Source organism: Primulina huaijiensis, chromosome 10, assembly GCF_012295235.1.
Source record: "Primulina huaijiensis isolate GDHJ02 chromosome 10, ASM1229523v2, whole genome shotgun sequence".
Taxonomy (NCBI): Eukaryota; Viridiplantae; Streptophyta; class Magnoliopsida; order Lamiales; family Gesneriaceae; genus Primulina; species Primulina huaijiensis.
In genome coordinates, this window is record NC_133315.1 from 6,704,747 (window position 1) to 6,719,540 (window position 14,794).

The 14,794-nt window shown below is 35.2% G+C and overlaps 1 pseudogene; it reads right to left on the minus strand.

Annotated features, from left to right (window-relative positions):
- Positions 1–10,515: 10,515 nt before the first annotated feature.
- On the minus strand, positions 10,516–12,638 carry LOC140985857 (uncharacterized; annotated as a pseudogene).
- Between the last annotated feature and the right edge of the window lie 2,156 nt (positions 12,639–14,794).

The following is a 14,794-nucleotide window of genomic DNA, read 5'->3' on the forward strand; positions in this document are numbered from 1 at the left end:
AGAAATATATAATCATGATTGATATAATAAAATAATATGCAAGAGTTTGTCTATCTTGTATATAATGAATTTTTCTATTTATTAGAGTTCATATTCATTTTAAAGATTGTTACGAGTGGCCATATGTGGTCGAGGCAAACCGATGAGATTTTAATATCAAATCTTTCAGAGTTGATTTGTTGGTTGCTGTTTTTATACACTATGTACATTTAGACATTCTTCGAGAGAAGAATGTGATGTTTTCGGGAGAGAGCGGTGCATAAGACATATTTTATGTTATGGGCTTGTCAGGTTGGTTGGGTGAGAAATTAGTGAGTCAAAACGTGACTGTTCATTCCCTGTTGCATTATGTTTCGCGACAACTGCTACGACAAGATTCAAACAACGTCACTTTATCATTTTGTTTTGACAACTTTTTTATTGTTGGTGTTGCACAAGTATTCACTTATTGATGATTCATTCATCAGGAGAGAAAGATGACGTTCTCAGGAGATAACAATTCACATGTTATCGAAGAAAGTTCAAGTTGACAGTTACTGAAAACGAGTTATGTTCGCAAAGTGAAGTCGACTGAATATGTACGTCCTTAGAAAAGATAGTCTTTTATTTGAATAAATCATTGTATGAATGTAACATATGAGATTTAATTGATTTTCTTGATATGTGGACATGGTCTGGTAGATGTAGGTCGGCTGAACCGAACCATGTTAAAATTGCTTGTGTCTTTTATTTTGCTTTCAGTTTTATTTTTTTATTAGGTGGACTGATTATGAAAACTATATTGATATCAATTCTATGGTTGATATTTTATTATTTTTTTTCAAAAGGTGTAGATTATAGTAAAACTAATTTTACAGTAATATACAATTTGATTTTTCTTCCAGTAGAATAATAATTATTGTGCCCAACTGTAAGAGTAGGTGCCCGACAAGCCAACTTGTGGCTCGGACTTTATTGATTCTAATGTAAAACAATCTTTATTTTAATAATATTTTACGATTTTATTCGATTATGGCATTATACTTTATCTGTATACCCATGCAAGCTGCAGAGATAAGTCCTTGAGTATACAATAGGTACCATGAGGTCTGCGTCGCAACATAAGATCATGAAACTTATTAGGAAGTGTACCGTATATTCTAAACAGGTTCCTAGTCGAATCAGCCGCCTAAAACAAAGATAAAGGTCGCTCGAGCTCGAGGCTAAGATTTGTGATGTAAACGCCATATTTCATTGGCAAGAGCATGGAGATGTCCATTCACACAGATGAGTGATCATATGATGATACATTGAACAACCCTCCCTCGGACTGTCCAAGTGGTTCCCACTTATCGAGTGGAATAGTCTGCAGTTATGATTGTACATCATTAGTCCTTTGACCCGGGAAAATGTAGAGGCTATACGTACTATCATGCACTTTTATCCGTTTACCGACTCCATTAAGGGTCATCAGGTGGCGAGGTTGGGTGTAATTTCGAAATACGTATGAGAAAATGCATTGTGGTCGGGGATTCACCGTTCGCCTACGAGTGAAGATATCCTATGTGATCTGATGAGTTAATAGAGCAAGGAGTCTCTAGTCAGAGCAAGAAATGTGCTTTAGAAAAAGGTGTTTTCATTGTTGCACATACCATGCCACTATTAGTACTCAAAGATACATCGCATCGTTATCGAATTTATATGCAACTCTCGATTTCCAATGGTTGCAGATTCGATTGGGATATATGTGTTGAAAGGACCGTATTGTACGCTAACCATGACTAAAGGTTCTTCCAGGCACTATCAGCAATACCTAGGGGATCATGAGGCAATGCTACTAGACGCTTTTACAATGATCCGATGGGTGCAATCAGAAATGAATTCTAACATTCTCGATCAAGGTATTGATGAAAAGAATGTGGTTAACTAAGGTAAACCCGAATAAGAACAAATGTTATTCTGAATCACATAGAGATGTGAACCCACGGCTAGCTGTATCCATGAACCATTGAAGGTCACACAAGTATCGGATTCTGTGTTCTCGTTGAGATATTCAAATTTCAAGAAGTTGGAACTTGACGGCTATAGTTTGATGGAGATCAAACAAGAAGCTTATAAAGGCGTTTATGAGCTGATTCCATAGGATGGAAGAAATGAAAGTTGACATGATTGCTAAATAAGAAATGAGAGTGGAACTGCCTGTTTTGTGAAGGAGTTCACTAAAACTATCAGCGGCCAAATTTGGTAAATGAAAATTTTGATCTTCGAAATTTTCAATTTTCATTATATGAATAAGATTTGTATCCTTGGTACATTGGCGCTTTCGGATCGTCGATCGGAGTTATAATGAGTTCGAAATCATTTTTTTTTGTGAATTTGGAATTTACTAATTAAATGATTGTGCTAGTAGTGGTGACTAATAACATGCACGAATTCTCATATATATTCTAGACGAGTCTAGAATTAAATTAACCAAGTTGTTAAATTATAAATTAAGTAATGGTTATTTAATTTAATTAATGTACATTTATATTTTATATGGTGATATAAAATATGTGTATATGGTATTATTATATCATATATTATTAAAAGTTAATAAATAAATTATATATTAATTATATGAAAGTTTTAATACAATGAAGTTATTAGGGTCCTTGTGGGAGAGGGACTCCTAATTGGATTAGGAGTCTCACTCTATATATACACCACTGGGGCTCATAATACATAACCGTAATTTTTGCACACAAAGCAAAACAAAAATTCTTCTTCCTTGATAGAAAAACTCACGGCCATATTGAGTAGCAATCAAATTAAGTCTTGTGATTTATTTTGATTAATGACTTAATTACCTTGGCTAATGAATGATTAAGGTTAATGATTGATTGAGAATCAATTAGCAAAAATTCATGATCATGTATCATTGAACCTTCGGTCACCTTGAAGAAAATTGAGAAAATTTTCGGCCAAGTTCTTTCTTCCACGCCGCGTCGCATCGACTCTGGATTTTGGAAATTCGAAGGCTACAGTCTCGACGCATAAATCGTTTGGATTTTTTAGTGCAAATCAAACGAGGAAAACAGTCTTCGATCATGTACCTAATTAGACGATCAAATTTGAAGATCCGTTCGTAGGAAATTACAAGAAGGACTATATCCGCCTAAACACCGGAATAGTTTAGAGTCCAAGCGTTAAGAACGCAAATGTATAATTCTGAATACCCTGTGAATGTTTTTAAACACACGACGCCCAATCAAAAAATTTTAAACTTCCGCTGCGTCTTGGGCGAGAATACGATGCACCAACACCAACAATTACCATTCAAAACTTAAAAATCAATCACCTCCTCCCTCTAAATTTCATGCATGGATGCTCTTGAACAACTGCTGTTCCGATAGAAGGCGACCAACAAGGAAAAAAACAGTTTTTTTTTTAAAAGTTTATTGAAAAATTCAAATATTTTATTTCAAGTAATTATATTATATTTGCTCGCTCCTCGTGATTTTTTGGGTTTGGCGATGCATGTGGCTGCCAGCAAATAATAGTGGCCGGCATGCATGTCAAAGGTCGTGGTTTGGCTGAATTCAATTTGATTGCACGTACGAGGCCTGGTGTTGAATGCATGTTGATATTTCGTTATTAATTCGTGGCAATTTATTTAATAATGAAATCTTGATAGGTATCATGTCCAATTTGCACGACCAAGATATATTCGTACGAATGGCGTAAATAGGAATATAATTTTTTTTACTCTTTCTTTATAAATTAATTGTGAATGCTCCACAACTCTCGATTGTTCAAGGAAAAATACATCTAGGTGACCTGCTAAACTTTCAAGATTCTCAGCAGTTAATGACTGGATCTTTTGTGAGTCGATCTCACGAATATTTATCTGTGAGACGGGTCAATCTTACCGATATTCACAATAAAAAGTAATATTTTTAACTGTGAGACGGATCAATCTTACCGATATTCACAATAAAAAGTAATATTTTTAACATAAAAAATAATATTTTTTCATGTATAACCCAAATAAGAGATCTTGAAACGACCTCGATTTTTTTCCCTAATATCTAAACCATAACTTCTAAATTTCTAAATAAAATAATTTAACATAATCATGAATCCTAATAAATTAACAATTTAAAACTCAAGTGCATAAAATAAATCCTAAATCATCACCTAACTAAAACATCCTAAATTGATCTTCGAAAAGATCACTAAAAATATAGCATAAGAATTTTCTAATAAAAATCATTAACATAAATATTTAAATCTTAAATCTAATAAACTAGTGCGGAAACATAAAGGTACTCGGATGTGTATTGCTGCACTTGATCGACTCAATCGTCACCGCCTCCAAAAATCACCAAATCCTGCATCATACAAACCTAGTGTGTAAAGCCCAAATTCAGTACGCGTATGACCCATGCATTTATTTAATTATTAAATCATTTAATTAATTTTAAATGAGTTTTAGCCATGCATGATTTATGAAAGTGCATTAATTTAAAATATTTATGTTTATGTGTTGCACGTTAAAAATGTTTTTCGAGTTTCATGTTTCAGGCGATTATTCGAGGCGGGATGGAGGAAAAGACCCGGTGACGGTTTTTGGCAATTTAAAATGTGGTATTTTATTTTAAGTAAGGATGGGGCATTTTAACTAATTCGTTATGTTGTTAGTATTTTAAAGCCAAATTTAATTATTAGGTGAATTTTAGAATTTAAAACTTTTAAAATTGGTGTGTGATTATGTTAATTGAAGAGTTTGATTAAATTAGTGTGTGTTAACCTTTAATTAGTATTTTAAATAGTTAATTTAGCTAGACTTTCTTCTAATTATCATACACACACACGTTTTCTACACTCACACACACTTACACACTTTTACACACACTAAAAACGTATTACACACACACAAAACCGTTTTTCACACACCACACTTACACATCCATATCTTTTCATATTTTGGAGAGCAAAAAGCCTAGGGTTCTACCTTTATCAGCAGCCGCCCCCTTCCTCTAAATTTCAGCAAGGTTTTGTTGAGTTTTCTTCAAAGAAAAACGTGCCACGTTCGTCCCGGACCAACCTCGCTTCTATCTCCGCTTCGGTGACGTCGTTTCGGTAAAGTTTGATATAAAAAGGCACGTATAATCTTTCTTTTGCTGCATCGATCATGTCATATTACGTGTTGCGTTGTTTATGCGTAAAAATATATGTGTTACGTTCGTCGTTTGAGCGGAAAAGGATTTGGATCAGTTTTGAAATATATTTTAGATCTAAATTCACATTTTGCTGTTTTTTTTAAATGCTGCGAATTTTTGGTCATGATTTTGAGAAAACATTAAACATAAAAATCGTAGAACTTCTCGATACCTTCGATTTGATATAAAATTCAAAAATTTTGCATAAAAATTGAGTGAGTTATGACCGTTTTCATGGGACTGCTCAAACTGTATTTTTGCGAAAAATATGTTACTGATGAATTCTTGAAGTTTTATTGTTGCAAGCTTCGTTGGGGATCGACGGGTGATCGTTGCTTCATTTAGGTTGGTTTTAATGATGTTGGGTTGGTCTTGGACGTTTTGTTTCACGTCGTAAGGCACTTTGAAGATCGAGTAGTCGTAAAGCTATTTTGTTGTGTCAAAATTTAAGTTTATGAGATTTATTGTGTTACGTGGGGTGCGTCATTTCCTTGGAGATGATTGGGACAATTGTGGAGTCAAGTCAGTTCCATAGTGTCCTAGGATGGGTCTCGAGGCGTTGTTCACCATTTGTGTAATCGAATTCGAAGAGTATAAGATTTTAAGTCGCGGAGTCCAGAAGACGCGGCGCCCGAGCGCCACTCGTTCTGTCCAGTGTATAACATCAGCAAACTCCGCGCCCGAGCGGTAACATTTTACCGCCCGAGCGCCACTCTTTCTGCCGAGAGTTTTGTTCTGCGAGCTCGGCGCCCGAGCGGTAATGCTTTACCGCCCGAGCGCCATTCATTCTGTACGAATGTTTGGTTTCCCACTGTATTAGAGTTTGGTTCGGGGTTTAATGTCATGGTTAGTATGATTAAACGAGGTCAAGTCCCGAGTGATCTAGAATGACATAAGCTATTTACGCACTTCGGTGGTGAGCTCGAGTACCTACGTCAAATTTAGCAAATTAAGTGTTGAAATTCATTTAGTATGTGCAGCAGCGGCCCAAGTGAAATCCAACGAATCCCTCAACGCCAAGTAAGTATGTATGACGTGCAGGAAAATATTTTAAGTTTTGAGGTATGCTAATTGTCTTGTGACCAGATGTATGAATGGGTTTGGAAGTCGGTGAACGTGGCCGAGGACCTCTCCGCCCCGTTAAACTTATGAACGGGTTCAGATCAGGATTGGGAAGCGGTAAACTTATGACCAGGGACCAATCCACCCGTTAAAACTTATGAACGGGGATCTTATGTATGCGGCAGTGGATACGTCCATGTCAGCCCAGTACTGTGGTGTGTCTGATCAGGCTTTATTATGTTATGGGTCACTCGCTTTGAAACATGCCTCTACGCAAAATTACGTTACGTACGCTCAAGTTTATGATGCAAGTATGTTTAAGAAAAGCTTTATGTTGATGGCACGTCTAATTTAATTTCATGACGTTCAAGTATGCCAGTTCAAGTTTTAGTACGTACGCTCTATTTTAAAGTTGCATGTGGTTTTATTACGTAATACTCGTTATTCCGGTTTATACGTGTTGAGTCTTTAGACTCACTAGACTTGATCGATGCAGGCGAGTATGTTGATGAGGAGACAAGAGGTGGCGACTGAGGGGCAGGCTTGGACTGAGCGGGAGGCTAAACCCGAGGACCGCCATGTTTAAGTTTTATGCAAAAGTTAAATTACTCTGATTTCATATTTTGATGGAAACACTTTGAGCAAACCTTTTGTTAGCAAATTTTATTGTAGTTATTTTGAACAACCATGTCTTATGGGGGACTTGGTTGAGATATTTTATGGCAAGCTTTGAAGGTTATTTTATGTTTAAGAAAATTTTAAATTTTTCCGCAAATTTTGAATGGTAAAAGTACGGTACGCCACATAGTGAGTCTAATGACTCAGCACATTCTAAACATAGATAACAAATAATACATATACAAGCACATGCATTTAAAAATCATATTTTTATTTAAAATAGCTTTTGAAAATAAATAAACCGTTTTAAAATCATTTAAAAATCATTTAAGCATAATAAAATCATAAATCGTAAAATCATTTTAAAATAACTTTTAAGCATAAATAAATCCTAAAAAAATCATTTAAAAATAAGCTTTGAGCATAAATAAATCATTTTAAAAATAATAGCTTTAATCTTCATCATAAATCATGTATCATAAAAATCATTTTTATCATAAGCTTTCAATCATATATCATCTTTGGGTGAAGTTTGATCCTTGAAAGTGACTAGCTTTTATCCTTTGGTCAACTGCAGTCTTAGCTCCACATGATCCATGGGGGTGTGCACTAGGCTCCACCGTGGAAATACGATCGTCGGGATCCCTCGGGGGCCTTTTCCCTCTGAGGCCTTGGCCCTCACGTCATCTCCGCAAAATCATATATCATAAATCATATTATTTGTCACAGTCAATTCACATCCCTCAAAATATTTTTCCTTTTCGTTTAAAATCATAAAATAATATAGCTTTCCAAAAATAGCATTTTAAACAGTATAAATTGCACAGCTTTACCATAAATCATAAAAATACATATTATCATCAAAATCATCATTTTAAATCATAAAATATCATTTAACATGCGTTATGATCCTTAGGGACGCTGCCAAGCGTTTCCATATTTTCTTAAGTGTAAAAAGACCGTTTTGCCCCTGGACGTACAAATTCTCGAATTTATCTTTTTCGTACTTTTAATGACATGGGTTTATTCTATATAATTATTTAAGCTTACACGAATTTTCTCATATTTTTATTTGGCTTAAATCGATAACTTTTAAATTAATCTTTAAATAAGACATATTTACGCGTTTTAATCCCGAATTAAACCAAACCTAAATATAAAATTTCCAAATTAAAAACTTAGACTTTTAATAATTATTTAGGCTTAAATATAATTTTTCATTATTTTATGAATTTTAAAACTAAGATTTTTAATTAATTCTTTAATTAACGTTTCGTGTGACGATAAAATCCCAGATAAATCCAAAAATCAATATTTTGATCCCAAATTTTAAACATAGCATTTTTATTATTTATTCTACCCTTCTAAGTCATGAGCCACCCCCGTGGACCCATGGATTCAATTTTTGTTTTTAAATTTTCGTTTTTGACCCTTTGAGGAACACACAGAGCCATCTCCCAAAATACTCGAGCCACGCCCGAGCCACCTTGAGCCAAACCCGAGCCAACCCATCTAGGAATCCTCCTGACCAAGCCCAGCCCCTAAGTCGCTCAAACTCTCCGGAAAAGAAGACCAATTTCTGCACGTGTGTGAGGGTGAGACTCCTTGCATCTCTAAGACTCCTAACCCAACTAGGACTCTTCCAGCTGTTAAACCATCGACCCCTCTCGACCCATACTGACCCTAGACCACGCCCAGCCTCGACCCAGTCCAGCCCAAGCCTTGGAAACCAAGTAGCGAACCCCTGAAACCAACAGCACACAACCTGCGCGCTAATGTGCTCCCTCACGCCCTCTCGAGCCAGCGGCTATCCCAACCACTCCAGCTCCTGTCCCAGCCCTTGCTCATCTTCCTTAGACCTTCTAGGACCCACCTGGTTTGTACCCAGCCTAGCCCAGCCACTTGAGCCATCGCCCAAAGCGCTACAAGCCTGCTGCAAGAGGATGCAGGCTGCGCGCAAGAGTTTCCCTCACTTTGTTCAAGCCAGGCGCGAACCCAGCCTCTCCAGTCCCTGGCCCGACCCCTGACCATCATCCTTAGACCCTATAGGACCTACCTAACTCGCCCAAGCCCCAGCAGCAAGCCCCTGAATCGCGCTGCAACCCTGCATCGGACAAGAGCTGCACACGCCCTTACCTTAGCGTGTGGACTCCTCCTTGCTTGGGGCTTCCTACTCGAGCCACCACAAGTCCTCCTAACCCTCTCACACAAGATTTTGTCACAGTTAATTCGTTGATGGGAAACATTATTTCCTGTAAATTTACTGATATTGAGCATACTTTACACATTTGCTTGAAAGGGTTTTCTCTCATCGGTTTAATTGATCCAACTTTCAAGTGTACTTCCATTCAATTAATTAACTTGGTCTTTTTCTTGTCTCAAAATCCACCGTCAACTGTTGTCCTCTAGCCTCCCATATCTTTGCCAAATCCATATGCTTGCATTGTGCAAAATATTAAAATATTGAAGATAAAGTTTGCTTCATTTAACTCAATTATGTGATTGTACTAGATAAAAATTATCGGAAAATTTAAGTTGTTAGTCAATAAATTTGAATTTTTTTTTCAATTCTAGTGATTTTTTACATTAGTGTTGTTGTGTCTGATGTCATATCAACATTTCAATAAAAAAATATTAAAATTAAAGAAAAATGTAAATTAATGAATTAAAATTGCAAATAATTAATAAGTAGACAAAATAACTTACCCGAGAAATCCATTTTGGGATGTGCATAGAACTTCTTGCCGTAAATTTGTCCACATGGTAAGCAACAAAGGTCATTTTCTTGAATGTGCCATTTATATCAAATCAATCATATACAGATCCTTTCTTTTCAAATCCTACCCTTGATTAAATGCCACCAAATTAAAGTACTGTCAATAATTGCATGTAAGTATTTTCACCAAATACAGTAATTTCTCAAAAAACCAACAATTATTACAGACAGAATACCTTGTCCAAGATCATGCAAGGGGAAACAGTTATGGCCCTCTAAAAGCTCAAGTTGATAACTAGCCATTTCTTTAAAGTAGGGCAGGCAAGGAGACAATGCTTACAAGTTTTGTTTGTCATCTTAGGCATAGTTTGGTACATAAGATATGATAAGTGAAGGATATATAGTATAAGGATAAATCAAGGATAAGTATATTGGTAAGATAATATGTTGAATGTTTGGTATGATTTTAACAACAATGATTAAATTTATATATTGGATTGTAATGACAAAATTAACCCTACCATAAAAAATTTATATTTCAATATTGTTATCAAGATCTTGCAATTACATATCTCAATTCTTAAATTACGCTAATATATATATATATATATTTGTGTGTATATATATGTATCTATATTTGTGTGTATATATATGTATCTATATATTTGTGTGTATGTATGTATTTAATAAACATTTAACATTAACTTAAATGCATTTAAAAAAATTTAAACAAAAAGATAGCAAACAACAAAGTCAAATTCAAAACATCACATATTAAAAAAAAAAAAAAAACTAAAGTACGGAATGTAGTATGACAAATCTATGAAAACGCCCACAGTCAAAACAAAATAAATCTTTGTTTTCAACCATGTTTTTCAAAACATAATTGGTCTGAAATACAAAGCTAATACGTGGTCTAAGAAATGGATATCAAACTCACTCTTTTTTTAAGACACTGCTGTCAATCTGTGCGGACAAATGAATGAAAACTAAGTCATATATAGCACAAAAAAACTTGCGCAAGCATAGTAGCATGGTAGATATATATGTTCATTACATAAACTACAACATCACAGTATCATCTCCATAGAGAAAGTGAGTGCTGATTAGTTTGGTACTAGAGAATGTACAAAAGTATACTTTGAAGCTTAATGAAAAGTCTTTACATATTTACCTTCTCAAGAGGTTCCCATGCTTCATTTGTGGCGTCAATCATTTTTTCAGTTTCATTCCAACCTATTCCGCTCTTGCTTAGCAATGTCATCAATGTACCATGAGACTTTTTCCACACATGAATTTTTGAATTGATATGGGGATTGGCCCGCAAATCTGTATTCGGGAAGGTTTTTTTCATGGCATCTTCTAAAAAACTCAAATAACCAATTCGAAATCCATTCTCGCTCTTCCAACCGTGACTTATAGCTTCCTTCAACGCTTGAAGAAGAATTTCTTCCTCTCTTGTTGTCCACACCCGTCTAGTCTTCTCTACTTTTTTCCCCTTGTCATGTCCTTTGCTGCTATTTGTTCTAAACTCCATCCCTACCATAAAACAAAAAAATGGTCAGTATCTAAATACAATGTTTTAAATGTAACATAAAAATAATAAAACCGAGCAAGAAAATGACAAATCACAAATTATAGGAAAATCAATACATTCATCGAAGATCCATATTGAAAGTCAAAAAAAAAACACATGTTCGAGGAATACAATTTATGGCATCAAAACATCTACATGTTCAAGACTGTAGGCTTAATAACATTTCAATACGGAAACTATGAATGAGAATACATCGACATTGCTAAATTTTCTCGCCACATATCCCAAGCCGGAGAGGACTCGATATTGTCAATGAAAGCATCTTCAGTATCATTAGTGGTACCAACACATGCATCCTCAGCTTCTAGGAGAGGATCATCTGGCATTTCCGATCGAATGAAATTATGTATTAGAATGCATGCCATGATAATTCGGTTTTGAACTTTCAATGGGTAAAACGATGGACTTCGCAAGATGGCCCATCTCCTTTTCAATAATCCAAATGCTCTTTCTATTACATTCCGCGCAGAGCAGTGCTTTGCATTGAAGAATTCTTTGTAATTTTGTGGACCAATGGAACCATTTCCCCATGCATCCCTGTGGTATCGCACTTTCCTATATGGCATCAGAAAACCTTCTACATTACCATATCCGTTGTCACATAGGTAGTATTGACCTGCCATTTTTGTTATGACATGAAAAAATGATGTTAAGTAAAGCAAAAGACAAGAATTATATTCAATGTACTATTTGAATTGTAACAAGTGAGTAAAAAATGTACATCTGACCTCTTGGTACTTTAAACCCATTTTGTCGATGAATTGCATCTCGAAGTACCCTAGCATCTGCGGCAGATCCTTCCCAACCAGTTAATGCATAAATGAATCTCATTTCCCGATCACAAACTCCCAAGATATTTACTGCTGTGGTTCCTTTTCTTGTTCTGTATTTGGGCTTTTGTTGATTAGACACATGCACAGTTATGTATGTTCCATCCAAGGCTCCAAGACAGCCCTACATACAATAGTTATCGGTTATTTTCAAAAGTATGTTTGCTATCATATATTCACAATGATGTTCAAAGCATGAATAAACATACCTTAAACAATTTCCATGTTTCGTTAGTACAATTTTCATCAAGAGGGACCGGCTTCACGAGAAGTATTGGGTACAACTTTAAGACTGATTTCAGAACTTCATGAAAATGAGTGCTGACAGTGTGGCCACTACGTATATAGTCATGACTTATGAATCTATTATTTTTTATGATGGGCTAATATGGACAAGAACATAGCCACCTTCTCCCCAACCCCGACATACCTAGATTCTAAAAGCCCTCCAACATGTGTGAGCAAGTAACATACTCGTGCAAATGCATTACGATTCATCCTCAAGTTGACAATACATTGTGTATCTCCTAATTCAGTAATCCTATGCAAGTGATTTATTTGGGAATGAATTCTTCCTTTAATATTGTATGAGATGTCTTCTGAATTAAGCCTACGTTTCCGAGGTAGTACGTACTTTGTATACACTCGTATTNTGCTAATATGGACAAGAACATAGCCACCTTCTCCTCAACCCTGACATACCTAGATTCTAAAAGCCCTCCAACATGTGTGAGCAAGTAACATAGTCGTGCAAATGCATTACGATTCATCCTCAAGTTGACAATACATTGTGTATCTCCTAATTCAGTAATCCTATGCAAGTGATTTATTTGGGAATGAATTCTTCCTTTAATATTGTATGAGATGTCTTCTGAATTAAGCCTACGTTTCCGAGGTAGTACGTACTTTGTATACACTCGTATTAAAACAGTAAAAAACACAAATGCACGCATGAGTATTTGGTGTAACACCAGCATCACTTGGATGTCCCGGTCTTGATTGTCCATGATATAAAACTTCTGCCACACTATAATAAAAATTTACATCATGTTAATTGGATTAATTATGCAACAATAATCACCACATCAGCATAATGATTAAAATCTAAAACCATTTGTAGATAAATAAACTAAATCACAAAATATGTTTTTTCTGACCTTAGCGTCAAGCTTACAAGTCTTTCAGGTTTCTGCCATTATTTTATTTGAATTGATACATTTAAAATATCATCAAATAATGAAATATAAACCATAAAAACTAGGAATCTAAATTGATGGATGCATGACTTAACATTAGCTTATCCAACAGTGCTATGGATGAGAATCTTTTAAGTTCTTCAATCCAAACTTCCACAAACTCCATCGTTGCATGTTCATAAAATTACTCTTCATCAAATCAAACTATAAAAATGCATGTCTAAACAGAACAAAAAACAAATATTAAAATATATAATAAAATTATTTTTATATTTGTAAAATTAGTACAACGGACCAAATTGAGTTCTTTAAGACCTCATCTTGAAATCCATGCTCCACAGTACCTGGCATCTCATTTCAAAACATTATTTACCATCTTCGCCATTGCGGAAGCTTCAATTTGCCATCATGACAATGAAGCTAAAATGACGAGAAATTGAAATTTAACAATCCGAATTATACAAAAAGGAAAAATAAAAAGTAAAAAAGCAAAGAACAACGAAAAATCCAGAGATCCGCTCAAACCCGTCATCTTTTCAGAAACTCCTACAGCTAAAGGATGAGTGAACAAATAAAATGCACAAAAACCAGATCAAACAACTATTATCTACATCAACTCTTCCGCCAAAAATCCAACAAGATGTCGATTCGACTGTAAGAATTACTTACCCGTCAGGTAAAAAATTGCTCTATAAAAAGATGAAGTTGAATCCATTGGACGTAAAAAAACATCCACAATTCCACAAACTCCAAATAAATTCTTCAATCCAAACGAAATTAAATTAAAATCCCGAAAAACACCAAAGTTTTACCTGTTAATATCTTTTAATCTCCACAAAAAGCGGCTTCAAAAGCCTCAATTTTCTGTGGAATCCAAACTTCTCTCGCCGCCGCCCACAGAGAGAAATAAATTTTGTTGAATGTACAATGAAAATTTAGGGTTGTTGCGTATCAAAAACTTTGAGGGTAATTATGTCATTTCATATTATTTATTTTTTTATCATGCAGATATCACTCAACTTTGGAAGGATGTCTTATCTATAGAAGACCAATATTATCACGGGCTCATTCAATTTTTACGGGCTTTTAAAAAGTGAACCAAACATGGGTTGAAGGGTGATAATTTATTAATCATTCAGTTATCAAGTATACCAAACGATGCCTTAATGTTTTTCAAGTGCAGTGAATGAACCCAAATCTTGGCCCTTCAAATTTAAATTATAAGGGCCATGATTGATTTTGCTTTCACCACTAATTTAATTATCATCGACATATACACTTCCCCTCTCTTCCCTCATACTATATAAAAGCAACAAATACCCAGTCATCCCCACAATATTTCCACCTCACAAACCAGTATTCTAGGCCTTTTCCTGCACAAGGAAAACTAAGCAGTTCTTGCATTATATATAGACATGGCAACAATTGGTTCAGTGTTCCCGGTTAGAAGTTCGAAAGTTCGGTTGATCCGACGTTGTTCAAAACAAATCAGAGAGCAAAGGGCGAGGCTTTATATTATATGGAGGTGTACTGTGTTGCTTATGTGTTGGGATGATTGAAAATCAAGAACCGTGGCAGCCTGATATGTAGTA